The sequence below is a fragment of the Pinus tabuliformis genome, chromosome 1_2, assembly GCF_031772625.1.
Source record: "Pinus tabuliformis cultivar Carrire ecotype Pingquan chromosome 1_2, CPIR1, whole genome shotgun sequence".
NCBI classification, from domain to species: Eukaryota; Viridiplantae; Streptophyta; class Pinopsida; order Pinales; family Pinaceae; genus Pinus; species Pinus tabuliformis.
In genome coordinates, this window is record NC_142298.1 from 1,139,475,265 (window position 1) to 1,139,490,796 (window position 15,532).

A 15,532-nucleotide genomic window follows, 5' to 3' on the forward strand; every position below is an offset into this window, starting at 1 on the left:
ACTCGAATATAAATTCCATGAAAGCTAGATGGTTGGTTACCCTTAGTGAGTTCAGCTTCAAGATCAGATATGTCAAAGGGAAGGAGAACTAGGTTGCATATGCTCTTAGCAGAAAGGTACAGATAAATCATATAACAGCTATGAGATCTTATGGGACAAAGTTATAGGATAGGATCTTGCAGGCAACATAGCAGGATTAAAAATACATGGAGATTATGTATATGTTACAACAGAGCATAGGTATGGTTACAGGTGATCGATATGCAAACTATCGTCTCACAAAAGATGGTTTGGTGATATTCAGAGACAAGATCTATGTGCAAAATTGCAGTGAGCTCAAGAAGCTTATCTTTAGGGAGTTTCACATCAAGCCATACTTGGGTCATCCAAGATATCAGAAGACATTGACGGTGGTGAAGAATTTCTACTATTAGCCGAATTTGAAGAAGGAAGTGGCAGATTTTGTGGTTAGATGTTTAGATTGTTACTAGGTAAAGGTGGAATGTAAGCATCCAAGTGGGTTAGTACAGTCAATAGTGATTCTGAAATGGAAATGGGAGGTCATTTCCATGGATTTCATTATAGGTATTCCGAAGATAGTGAGGCAACATGATTTTATTATGGTCATGGTTAATAGGTTGAGCAAGGTAGCTCACTTCATTCTAGTAAAGACTACATATTCAACCAATGAGGTAGCAAAAGTGTTTATCAGAGAGATAGTGATACTGCATGTTGTTCCAAAGAAGATTGTGTTGGATAGGGATGCAAAGTTCACTTCCAATTTTTGGAAGGAGTTATTTGCAGGTTTGGGCATAAAGCCGGCCTTCAGTATAACTTATCATCTGTAGAAAGATGGATAGACAAAGAGGGTCAATAGGATCTTAGAGGATATGTTGAGGATGTACGTGATGCACCAGCAAAAGAAATGGTAGGAGTATATTCCATTGGTTGAGTTTGAATAAAACAATGGTTATAAGAGTCACTTAGGATGAGTCCTTTTGAGGCATTACATGGAAAAAGTTGTAACACTCACATTTGTTGGAGTGATATAGTGAACAAGGTACTTATTGGAACGGACATGGAGAAGGAAATGAAGGTTATAAAGAATAATCCAAATGCATCATATGATAGACATAGGATTTACGCAGATCAACATAGGGTGTTCAATGAGTTTAAGGTTGGGTAGCATGTTTATTTGTGCATCAAGCCCAAGAAAATATATTTGAGGATTGGTTCATGTGCCAAGTTGGCACCATGGTATTGCGGGTCTTTCGAGATCCTTGAGAGGATTGGACTAATGGCATATCAACTTGCACTACCTCCAACAATCAATGTCCATGATGTTTTCCATATTTCATTGCTTATTAAGTATATAAAGGATGTTGATCATGTTATTGAATGCTCTGTATTGTAGGTGGAGCAAGAAGGAGAGTCTTAGTTGGAGCCTTAGTGAATATTGAAGTAGAAACATATCATGCTCAGACACATAGCCATAGAGAAAGTTAAAGTGCAGTGGAAGCACTTTGGGCTTGAAGAAGCTACATGGGATATGGTGGATAAAATGTGGGCCCTATATCCTTCATTGTTTATCAGTTGAGGCAAAGAAGTTTTGGCTTAATGTTGGTATATGTTTGGCATATATTTGATGATATTTTGGTATATGCATATATATGTATATGGACGTAAATAATTCCAATAAGTATTATGGGTGTCATATTATTATGGTTGTTATATTGTCATGTTTTCATGACATTTTTATTTTGAGAGGGTATTTCATCGTAAATACTGCAATGAGCTAAGCTATAAATCTCCATGGGAAGTTTGTTTTCTTTTAAGTGGTTTTGCTGAGGTCATGGTGTGGTTTAAGTCTAAGGATAGTGTTCCCCAAGGTGGAGGGTTCTGTAACAACCTTGGTGAAAATTTCATGTAATAAAAGTTAATAAAGGAAAAATAAGACCGTAGTTAAGGGACACTTATTCCAAGATGAATGTTTGGAGAATATATCCTAGTGGGATTAATAGATGTGTGTTTTGGATAAGGAAAATTTGCAAAGGCTAAGGCAAAGGCATTAAAAGGAAAAAATAATTTTTTCACACATTTATTTCTGAAAATAAAGGAAATTAGGAGAAAAGTAAGGTAAAAGGTCACAGGTTGCATGTGAGGAGGAAATTGAAGGAAAATAATGGAAAATGAAGAAATTATAGGCCTCATTAATAAAAAGGCTTCTGAGGACCGGTGGGAAATATTTTGATAACTTTTTGTCAATTCAAGTTTGGAGCTCTCTCATTATTCTCTCTCTCTCTCTCTCACTCTTGGTCACTTAGGTTTTTCTTAGAGAAATCTAGCTTTGGATCAAGAAAGGAAAAATAGGTAAACGGAAAGGAGGGAAACCACAGATTAGGGAAGAAGAGCAGGATCAAGCAGCATCAATTGGAATACTTATAGGTAACCTTTTGCATGTGTGATTTCCTAGCTGGTTTGTATATGAATGGATTTGCATATTGGTGTATGGTTCTCTTGTTATTGGTGGCATGGTTTATCCAGTTATGATGGTGGTTTTTAGCCTAACCTTACCTTTTTCCATATGTCATGGTGTTTGGATTTTTATATTGTTTTTGAGCTTTGGTTTGTCAGATGGATTTTAGAATCCGAGGTGGAGGTGATCTCAAGTTTCATTCCTAAAGGCCAAGGAATCCCTTGATAGGTTTTGGCAGGATATAGGGTAAAGCCTAAGGGAGAAGTCTTGGTTTAGGACCTAGTGATCTAGGTTTGGATTGTGGTAAAGCTTGAGAGACTAGTCTCTGTTTAGGTCTTAGTGATCCGACATTGGATTGCGGTAAAGCCTGAGAAACAAGGAGATGAAAAATTCGTCAATGATAGTGATGGATTCCAGACGGCATTCCAAGTTCATTTCGGTTGCGATTAGAGCACTGTATTGGTGTGATCACTGTTTGGTAAGGGTGGAGGTGGTTTGACCTTTTGAACCGCTTGGTTGTTCTTGGATTGTTTGTTCTATGAGATCCCACATTTCAGCTTAGAATATGGCACGGGGTTGACTATATGAAGGGGAGATTTGGTTTAGTAATGCCTATGATTGGGTGGTATGTAGAAGTCCAGAACCTGGTTGGATTTTCGTATGATTGAGAAAAAAAAGCTAATTTATTTTACTTTGGCACTAGTTTATATGTGGATTTAATGGATTTCATATCTCTGATATTTATATGGTTTTATGCTAGATATAAGCATGGTTAAGTGACTGGTTCATGTCATGGTTCTTTCATGTATTTACTTGTAATCGTTAAATGGATGGATTCAAGACCTAATTAGTGATATAATAGTTCAATGGAGAAGGAGGTGATCCTTTTGGTTATGTTTCATAAGTTATTTCAGTCATTATGTTATATTATAACATAAGCCTATACGTTACATTCATGCCAAGTGTTTGATACAATGTTAGTCCTAGTTGGGGATGTCGAGGCCTATTCATGAGGTTGATTTTTCATTTATTAGCATTGTTTTCATGTCTTTAATGGATTCTAAAGGGTGTAGAAAGTTTTGGGTAGAGGTCGGGATTTTGGACTAGAAAAGTTGCTCAAATCTCTGGGTCGCTAGCACATGATTGCTAAGAAAAGTCCATAGTCATTGGCACATAGGCCTATTAGAGTGAATTTGGGTTGCTTGACATTGTCATGCCTATAACATTAGATCGACTAGGGGTTAAAAGGCTTAAATTGTCATTAGGACTTAGGGACATGATGTCTGAGTGGCTAAAATGTCTCGTGAAGGTGTTGTTGCTGACGTGGATGGGTTTGTTTTTGTTGACGATGCTAGACTCACCAAAATGTCAAGGGATATCCCTGGTAGGAAGTCCCAGCTAGCCCTTAGACCATTTGGTGTAGGAGTCCTAGCAGTGGGTCATGCAGTATCGCCTTGATCACAGTTGTGTGCAGAGGCAAATAGGATGTCCCTATCAGTAGCAAGGGTGTGACATGTGCAAGAAGCCAAGGAAGGTGAATGAATGGTTCTTGTTATCCCCCACAATGTCCCAGGCTAAGAGGAAGTGACAGAGGTAACCACAAACCAAGCTTTTAGTTTGGTAACTAGCCCTACCAAACTAGAGAGGGTTCTCTCTACGGAATCAAAGCTAGAAAATGACTAAGATGTAAGGGATTTTAGGCTAGATAGATAAGCTGAGGTAGGTTTTGGGAAATTTAGGGTTTTTGATGCTGGATAAGGGAGGAAAACCAAGTAACTTGGTCAAAGGGTCAAAGGATTACAACAACAAAGATATGAAGGAGCAGGTTAGCAACACTTTTGTGATGGATTTTAGGTTTTGTCAGTGTAGTATGGTGTTGAGAAGAAGCATATGTAGAAACTTTGAATAATATAACACTTATTCACAGAGATTATCCTGATTATACACTATTTGCAGAATGCATCCATAATACATAACCTCCTCTACTATCTATCATCAATTTTGCGGAATTCAAAACAATCACATGCGCACATTGAAACATCAATCAAACATATCAACACAGTATGTACTGGGGAAAGCATACAGCTAAAAACCGCCAACTATATGTATATTATAATGATAGAGAACATGTAACAATACATAGTACAATACTTCTCACAAGTACTCAGTACTATCTCCACCTGCTACACACAAACTAGCTCAGATCTGAATCAAGTCACAGGCTCAAATCTCGTCCGCTGTTTTCCTGCCTCTACTGCGCAATCCAAAGTGAGAATACCTATAATCCAAGTTTGAATTCCCTTGGTTTGTACTACGCAATCATCATTCGCAATCTCCATCCATTCGTTGTGCAAATATCATGCACAACTAATAGTAGTCTCACCCTTTCACTCTCCTATAACACTTGTCTCCACTGAACTGTCCACGCACTGAGTTAACTGATGTATTCTTTAGTTGATTTATGAGTTAATAATTAGTGAATTAATTAATAATTAATTCACATCACTCATCACTAGTGTATTTGTTAGTTAGACTAATATACAACTAGTTCAACTAAGTCAAACTGAACACAACTCCATCAACTCCTCAATCAACTCCACCAAACTCAATCACTTGAGTTCTAACTGAAGTCCATCATGTAATAGCTCCACTAACCCATAGGAAAAGCATATTTCCTTCTGGTAGTTGCATGTGCCACATCCGTAGCTCGAACTTAAGTGTTGTAAGAGGATAAGCTAATGTTTATAGTCCAAATATTATTAAGAGCTAATAATATTTGACTGTTCTATTTTTTGACTGGAAGTCTAAAAATAGACTCCGCCCATATGTCTAAAAATAGAAGTCCATCTATTTTTACCAACCTGACCAATCATCCATAAATAGCATCCTACAACTCATAGACCTTGATCCATATGTCTAAAAATAGACTTTGCGCCAAAAATAGCCTGTGGGCCCACTTAGTGAAGGCAACTTCTTTTCACTAAGCTCCATCATCTTGTTGCATTTTCAACACTCCCTCTCAACAAGATATGGATTATCTGGAACCCCTATCCTGTCTCTGTGGTATTCGAATTTGCTCCTGGTGAGCGCCTTCATCAAGATATCAGCATCCTGATCCTCCATGGGAATGTATGAAAGTAACATGATTCTCCACTGCACATAATCTCTGATATGATGGTACCTAATGTCGATGTGCTTTCTTTCTGTTAGGCTCCCTACCCAATCTACATCCGTGAGGCCACATAGCTTGACCTCATCCTCCTGTCTGTACAACAATCCATATCCCAATGTGCCTCTGAGATAACACAATACATGCTTTCCTACCTTACAGAAGAACTTCTTTAGCTTAACCATAGCTTGTGAAAGCTGGTTAACAGCATAGCATAAGTCGGGTCGTGTATTGACCAGATACATAAGCGACCCCACCAACTATTGATAAACAGTGGCATCCACTACCTTTGCTGAACTAGCATCCTCCTTCCTCCAACGTCCAGGAAGAGGAGTTTCAACAGGCTTGCAGCCATGCATGTTGAACTTCTCCAGTATCTCTCGGGCACACTTACCATGAGAAACAAATAGTCCATCACTGTGCTACCAAATTTCCAATCCGAGGAAATAATGAAGGAGGCCCAAGTCCTTCATATCAAACTCTCTAGAAAGATCCTCCTTGCATGAAAGTATCAATATCTCATCTCCCGTCAAAATCAAATCATCTATATAAAGTACAATGATCAGCAACTTACCCTCCACCACAATCTAGTATAGGTTAGGATCTGCCTCACTCTTGGAGAATCCAAGTCCAGTGAAATAATTGTCTATCCGTGTGTACCAAGCACGAGGTGCTTGTTACAACCCATACAGCGCTCTCTTGAGCTTGCACACATGCGACTCACTGCTGAAGATCTCGAAACCTTCAGGCTGCTCTATGTACACCTCCTCCTCAATGACTCCATTGAGGAACACAATCTTCACATCCATCTAATGGATGTGCCACCCCATCTACACTGAGAGAGAAAGAATCGTTCATATGGAAGAATACCTTGTGACAGGTGTAAAGGTCTCCTCATAATCGATCCCCTCTATCTGTGAGAAGCCTCGGGAAACAAATATTACCTTTTACTTCTCCACATTCCCATCAGCTACCTACTTCACTTTGTAGATCCATCTCGAACCCACCACTAATTTCCCTTCCGGTCTTGGGACAATCTCCCATGCACTATTTCTGGCAATCGAATCATACTCTTCCACCATGGCATCTACCCATGTGGGATCCTCCACAGCTTCCTCGAAAGAGGATGTCTCAGTCACGACACATTTTCTCACAAGAGCCATGTATCCAGTGTACAGATCAGGTGACTGTCTCTATCTGCATTGTGTTGTAGGTGGTCCTACAACCTTCTCTGCATCTTGAGCCAGTCGCTCAGCTTCTGTAGTGCACTTTCGCCCTATGATGGTTGGCGCTGCATGAGTGGTCTCTTCCACTCCATGAACTTCATCTTGTGGCTGATCCACATCCTGAAGCTCATCCTTAGGAACTAATAGCTCCTCATCTGCATGCAAGTGTGGCTCCCTCTTAAGTGAACACTTCATGGCTTTCTCCTCCTAAAATTTGATATCATATCGCACAACAATCTTGTGACTCTTTGGCAAATACACATGATAGTTGTGGGATGTATCAATGTACCCCAAAAATATCCCAACCTATGCGGTCAGCTCCAGCTTCTTCCTGGCATCCTTCGTCACATGCATGTAAACATGAGAACCAAAAATCCTCAAATGGGATATATCAGGCCTCTTACCAAAATAAGCCTCCTCGGGTGTACTCATGCCAAGTTTCTTGTGAGGACAACGGTTCTGCACATATACTGCAGTATTGCATGCCTCCACTCACAAGTGAAGGGGTAGGCCCTGATCATGCAACATCGCCCATGCAGCACCCACAATCATTCTGTTCTTCTGCTCAGCAACCCCATTCTGTTGTGGGTTATGGCAAGCTATGAGCTCTCTTCGAATCCCTTCTGCACTACAGAAGTCCTTGAAATCGCCAGAGATGAATTCACCACCATTGTCGCTCCTAAGAGCCTTCACCATCTTCCCTGATTCCTTCTCAACCAGTTCTTTGAAAACACAAAACTTTGAGTGTGTCTCGCTCTTCTTCTGCATGAAGAAGATCTAGAACTTTCAAGAGAAATCATCAACAAAGATCACATAGTACTTGTGATTTGCTATTGAGGCTACTGAGAAAGGTCCACACACGTCTATGTGAATTCTCTCAAGGATCATCGTGGCATGACTATCCTTCTCGTGAAAAGTTGCTTTCACAAATTTTCTCAAAGTACACCCCTTGCACTGATCTAACTGCACAAGAGTGCCTATAGGAAGCCCAGTAGAAATCTATTGCAGTATCTTCAAGGCTCCATGGTGAAGGTGGCCCAATCTTCGGTGCCACAACTCGCCATTATCCCTGCTCACCACTCCTTCTGCCTTGCATGCCATTATAGCGTAGCCATCTACATACAACTGATAAAGGTTCTTGACTCAAACCCCTATCTTCGGGTTTCTCCAGTTGTCTTACTGCGAAGGAAAGCCTTTCCCTCACTGAAGACAACATCATATCCCTTGTCTTCTAAAATCGCCACAGAGATAAGATTCTTCTTCAATCCTGGAACATGCATCACTTCCTTCAATACAAAGGTTTTACCAGACTCCCTCTCAAAGGAAATGGTACTGATACCAGTCTCATTGTATCTACCATCATTGCCCATCTTGATGTGCACTCGAAGATCTTTCTCATCCAGATCAGAAAACAAATCTCGATCTCCTGTCATGTGAAAATATGAACCATTGTCCAAGAACCATACTGATCCCATCACACTTGATACCAAGCATGCGATCAACGAAAAATCCAGCTCAAACTGCAAGGCTAAGGCCTCTCCCGCCGCAGATCCAACAACTTGCTTATTTTTCTTCTTCGGCAGACAATTTGTGCCATAATGTCCGTGCTGGTGACAATGAAAGCACTTCACCTTCGACATGTCCTGCTTCTTTCCTTTTGCATCGAAATGAGAAGCTTTCTTGTTCTTCCCCTTCTTTTCTTTGGCAGCCAAAGAGAAATTTTCTTCATCAGATGCCTTTGATGAAGATCTGTCCTTGGTATTCCGCCTGATCTCCTCTTGCACAAGATCCGACCAAAGTATCTCCCGACCATTGACAGAGTCTTGATAGGAATGCCAACTCTTAGGAAGACCAAGGAGAGCCAATCTCACCAAGTCCTTAGCATCAACAGTCACCCCCACACTTCCTAGCTCATCCTGGCATTGGGTGAACTTCGTGAGATACTTGGGCATACTGTCTCCATTCTCACACTTAATGTTTCTGAGTTTATCCTTGAGCACCAAATTCCTCTGGTCGCTCTTGCTTTGGAATAAATCTGTCAACGCTTTCCACATCAAGTATGGAGAAGCCTTTCCATGCATGCTGGATACAATGTGATCCTTCATGCCTTCCAACAGAATCCTTCGACACTTTGGTGTCTTCTTTTGCCAAGCGTCAACTTGAGTAGCATCAATAGGCTTTGGGAGTTTAGCATATATGAACTCATTCAACCCATTGTCATCTAACACTGCCTCCATCCTGTCTTTCCATGCAATATAATTTGAGCTACCTTCAAGGTCATAATCTAATCGCAATCCATTGAAAGACATTTCAACTTCGACACCAAGAAAACATTGTTGCAAATTCGAATTCCACTAGCTCAAAACTCAACCGCTTCTGATCTAAAATTCATGAGAACAAAGTATTTCTCGTACAGAGATTGATTGTATGGGAATTTACTAGATATCTCACCTTCCAAAAGAAGGATGAATCCAGAAGTTACCTGGCACAATTACAGACTCTGCCTAAAGAAATAAAATGTAATCACTTTCTGAATAATAGATCTGATGATCAACTTCGCTCTGATACCATGTAGAAATTTTGAATAATATAACACTTATTCATAGAGATTATCCTGATTATACACTATCTGCAGAATGCATGCATAATACATAACCTCCTCTATTATTGATCATCAATTTTGTGGAATTCAAAACAATCTCATGCGCACATTGAAACATCAATCACACATATCAACACAGTATGTACTAGGGAAAGCATACAGTTGGAAAACCCGAGCTATAATTTTGAATAATATAACACTTATTCACAGAGATTATCCTAATTAAACACTATTTGTGTAATGCATGCATAATACATAACCTCCTCTACTATTGATCATCAATTTTGTGGAATTCAAAACAATTGCATGCGCACATTGAAATATCAATCACACATATCAACACAGTATGTAATGGGGAAAGCATACAGCTAAAAACCCCCAACTATATGTATATTATAATGATAGACAACATGTAACAATACATAGTACAATACTTCTCACAAGTACTCAGTACTATCTCCACCCGCTACACACAAACTAACTCAGATTTGAATCAAGTCACAGGTTCAAATCTCCTCCACTGTTTTCCCGCCTCTACTGTGCAATCCAGAGTGAGAATACGTGCAATCCAAGTTTGAATTCCCTTGGTTTGTACTGTGCAATCCTCATTATCAATCTCCATCAATTCGTTGTGAAAATCTCATGCACAATTGATAGTAGTCTCACTGTTTCACTCACCTCTAACACTTGTCTCCACTGAACTGTCCATGCACTGAGTTAACTGATGTATTCTTTAGTTGATTTATGAGTTAATAATTAGTGAATTAATTAATAATTAATTCACATCACTCATCACTAGTGTATTTTTCAGTTAGACTAATATACAACTAGTTCAACTAAGTCAAACTGAACACAACTCCATCAACTCCTCAATCAACTCCACCAAACTCAATCACTTGAGTTCTAACTGAAGTACATCATGCAATAGCTCAACTAACCCATAGGAAAAGCGTATTTCCTTCTGGCAGTTGCATGTGCCACATTCGTAGCTCAAACTGAAGTGCTGCAAGAGGATAAGATAATGTTTATAGTCCAAATATTATTAAGAGCTAATAATATTCGACTGTTCTATTTTTTTGACTGGCAGTCCAAAAATAGACTCCGCCCATATGTCTAAAAATAGAATTCCATCTATTTTTACCAACTTGACCAATCATCCATAAATAGCATCCTGCAACTCATAGACCATGATCCATATGTGTAAAAACAGTCTAAAAATAGACTTTGCACCAAAAATAGCCTGCAGGCCCACTTAGTGAAGGTGACTTCTTTTCACTAAGCTCCATCATATTGTTGCATTTTCAATAGAATAAATGTCTTAATAGATAAGCTCAGGTAGGTTTTGGGAAATTTAGGGTTTTTTTATGCTGGATAAGGGAGAAAAACCAAGTAACTTGGTCAAAGAGTCAAAGGATTACAACAACAAAGATATGAAGGAGCAAGTTAGAAACACTTTTGTGATGGATTTTAGGTTTTTTTAGTGTAGTATGGTGTTGAGAAGAAGCATAAAAATCTTAATGAGCATGAAACATGAATTCATTAAGAAAGAGTGAAAATAACATATAATAATTTTCCATCAAAAAAGAGCTTAGTGAAAAGGATTATGTTTATAAACTGTAAGGGAAACTATTAAAGAATTGATGAATGGAAAGAGAAGATAAGTATCATTAATATAAAGTAATAACAAAGGAAAAACAACATCGGAAACTTACTGGACAAGAATTCCTAAATAATAGCTACAAATTGTGTCCTTTGATTTCCAAAAATGTCAAATACAGGCTAAAATAGTTCTCTCCTCAAATATCCAACCCCTCGAAAATGATTCTCCTCTATCTCATATAGGAAAATACAACATATTACATCTCATCAGGGCAAAAATTCTATCCATTATTCATCGTAAATGGATTTGATGAGTCCTCACCTAAAAATTAGGATAGTTGAGACAATTTCCACAATTTAGGCTAAAGTTTAGGAGAGCATGTCTCCTCACTAATTACAAAAGCCAACCAAGAAACATAAAGTAACATTAATATATCAAAAAATCTCGAATTTACCACCATTCAGTGCTCAAAACGTTATTAGACTAGATGGGTTGCGCCAAAACCGGAAGGGTTGCACCAGTCAGCAAAAAGGTCGCACCAACATGCACCAAAACAAGACTTTTTTGCATAAGGGTCACGCCTATTGAGAGCTGATTTTGGCAGACTTTGAGGAGTCCATTCTGCAATTTGAAAGTTGGCTCAAGTAGCCCCGCATATCTACTTTCCAATGAGCCATCAATCTCCAAACAATACCCATGGGAAGGTCTACAAAACTTGTTTTTTCCAACCTTTGAAGCACCATGCTAGTCCATATTTAATGGTAGAGACATGAAAAATGTGAGTTTGTTTGAGTTCCTGATCAAATAGGAAGTTTTCATGCAAAAGTAAGTTGAGATTTGGCATGTAATCATCATTATGCATTCATTCATGTACTAAATGTTTCATTTGGATGTACAGGGAAAAGGGGTCACACCTCTGCATGACACTTCTGTGTGCCATTTCTTGCAAAATTTCAGAAAAAATTCAAATTGCTCCAAAATTTTCAAACTTTTCTCCTTGGCTATTATGGATGATAGTCTAAATATCCAAGGATGTTTTATCCACCAATTTCATTTTTACCCCTTTTTCTTGACTCCCTTTACTTGTCTTAGACCTCTTTCATTCTTATTTTCAATTTCTTGCTTTTGATTTGTGCAATTTGATTCCTTGTTTGATAGTGGTGGTCCATAAGCCTCAACATCTGATTGTCCCTATTAGCCTTGTCAAGAAGCTTCTCTAGATGGCCATTTAATTTTCCTAGCCAATATTCCATGTCTTCATTGATTTCCATAGCAATTATATCTTCTATACTCAAATCCTCATTTAGTAGGTTTTGGTCTCTTTCTTTCTGCAATGCCCTTTTGGGACCCATTTTCCTAGGCCTCTTCCTTCCAGCCTAATTTTATTATTGATCATGCTCATCATGGTCTAGCACTGCTTTACCTTTTACCTCTTGCATACTAGCTTCAAACAAGTCCTTATCTAAAAGTAGTTGTTTTGCCTTTAGCTGCTCGCTTTCTTGCTCAAGGAAGCAAATGATGAATCTCGCCCTTGCCAAATTATCTAGGAATTCCATGATCTGAGAATCATTCTCTTGTTAACTAGTTGTAGGGTTAGATTATCATATTGGGACTCCAAGTCCATTATGTGTATGTAATGATGGATAATCACCTCATCCTACAAATATGATCCCTGTTGTGCTGATGTAGAATGCTTGGCCCCTTCCACAATCTGTGGAGAAAACACAGGCTTATTCCCTCTTTGATATGTTTGATTAACTTAGGTCTAGATGCCTCAAAAACCTATACCTATTTTCTTGTTGAACCATGGCCCATTGCTCATGTGGACCTTAACCCTAATGATGTTGTTTCGCTGGGAGAAACAGTGGGGAAAATACCAAGAACAATTTTTAGCTTATCTAGAAAGGTTTCCCATGTAATTTGCTTGACTGAAATTTAATGTATATCAGGCTATGGTGAAACAAATTGGTGATATGAGGTTGTCCCCTGGTATGACTTTTTTCAGCCATCTTCACCAAACTCCTAGATAGAAAATTGCACAAATTAAGTGTTATTGTAGAGGTGAAGTGCATAAGTAACCTAACATGATACCTGTATAATCTGGAGGATTTTCCTTCACATGTAAAATAATTCATAATAAGCTTCATTAAAGGGGCATACTTGTTAAGTAGATGTCTAAAAGGAAAGAGGTGTTCAAAAGTCTCCCTGACATTATGTTTTAGGAACATCTTATAATCATCAAGGTGTAATTCCATGCCTTTGAACCATGTGTCACCATGATTTGGAATACTTGTTGTTGAAGAAATAATATCTGATGAAACACTAAACTCTATACCTACTATGACAGCCTTTTCTATGTTTAAATTTTGGGCATAAAGGCTTGTCAAAGGGACATAAGAACCAGCCTCTACAACCTTCTCACAAAACTTCATACAACCAACATTTATGAAACATTTTTGGACAAATGGAGAAGCATTGACTTCTCTCAGGTTGGATGGCTCAAACCTTGAAAGATGTCCTCCCTTGTGAACTTTCTTTTCACTCTCTCGTTCACTCTCCATTAAATTTGTTAAAGGATAATACCCTAGCCAAATGATGTTGGTAAAAATTATGTGGGAGTTTTATGAAAGGTGAAAATGTAGTGGAAGGCTAGGGTTTGATGAAATTGATGGAAAATGAGTAGTGAAATGATAGGAGCTCTTAGGTTAAGGCTTCATGGATGATAGATGATAGTGGTAAATCAACAGAAGTTAGGTTTCATTCACCAAAATATTTGTTGGAGAAAACCCTAAGAAGAAATCAATTTATCTTGATGAAATTCTTTGAAATTATGGTGTAGATGATTACTTACTATTTGTGGAGGCTTAGGAGTCCTTGAATGAGCTTTGGAAGCTAGAAGAAATCGAAAATCATCTTGAAACCAAGAAGAAATTCAAGCACTTGGAATTTCCTAAAAGAGTCGCGATGTGGGTCGCTCCTTCGGTTGCATTGCCAAAAAGGTCAAGGAAATAGTAGTAGTGATCACAAAGGTCACACCTCCTCAGAAGGGTCGTAGGAAAGGTCACACCTTTTTAGAAGTGTCACACTTCTCCCAAAATGCAACAAAACCCTCAATTTTCACAAATTTTTCTCCCTTTTGAGTTTGCACAATGATGACTGAGAGATCTTGTGATCCAAACTTAAAAAAGAATGCAACAAATTACAGAGATAACCATAAGCACAGATATGCAGTGGAAATAATACTTCATTTCATTAATGTAAAATACTTAAATATGCTTACAAATAGTAATGGAAATAAACCAGCTAGGGCGATGGTAGCTTATCTTTGAGAAGAGATGTGCCAGCTACATGCCTCTAAATTGTCCTACAATGAGGCTCAAGGGCCTTTTTATTATTGAACAATAAGAGAAAACCCTAAACAACCAAAACCCTAACCTGAGAAGATGTAACACCAAGAGTTTGTGGGCCCCGTTGGGGTGAGTTGGACAGCCAACTTCTCGGGGTTGCAAATTGGTCATATTATCTTCGTTTGACGTGCATGATAGCACATTGGAAAGATCTCTCTGAGGACTACGACGAAAAAGGAGATTTTTTTGACAGAAAAATCATTGGCAGTAGATTTCCTTTCCCAAAAAACGTTGTTTAGGGCATCAAAACGGCTCCAGAAGTTTAGGACCAGAAAAACTACTAAAAATAGTGAACTATGCTATAATTAAGGAAACTAAAAAAATGGAAAGAAGCACTAGTGGGGATCCAAGTGGAATTAGTGGGTGGCCACCAATATTCACCTGGATCATTCCTCCCCCCTTAGGAAGCAATGGACCCCATTGCATTGAGTTCCTCCATGAGATGAGGGAACATTTGCTGAACTTGGTCCCTGGTGAGCCACTTGCCCTGGTGAAGGAGTTTTCCTTCTTTCACAACTCGATATAGTTGGATATTCTGCTAGCGAGTGTGCTTGATCTGTGTGTCCATTATCTGATCAGTTGCAACTTGTTCCATGCAATCTCGATTTAACTCTATGGGTGTGAGTTGTTCTGCAATGTCGGACATGTCTAGTAATGGTGGAAAGTATGGTCGAAGGTGATCCACATTGAACACCGGGTGCAGGCCAAGGAATGGGGGAATGCTGAGCTCAAATGCATTATCTCCCACAGCCTTGGTAATGATTTAAGGACAATATCGGATTGGTCTAAGATTCCGATAGGCTTCGGTAAGGAGTTCCTTTTGCAAATACAACCAAACTTTGTCACCCACCTGAAACTTGTGTGGTACCCGATGTTGATCATGTTGTTGCTTGTACTTAGAATTTGATTTCTCCAGAATGTCATGGAACTGCTGGTGAATATGTTGGATTTTCTCAATGAAACTATTTGCCTTATCTGTTTTGGACTGGACATGAGTAGAATATGCGTGAGTAGCTGCAAATGGCATGGCCACATCGATGGGACATAGTGGT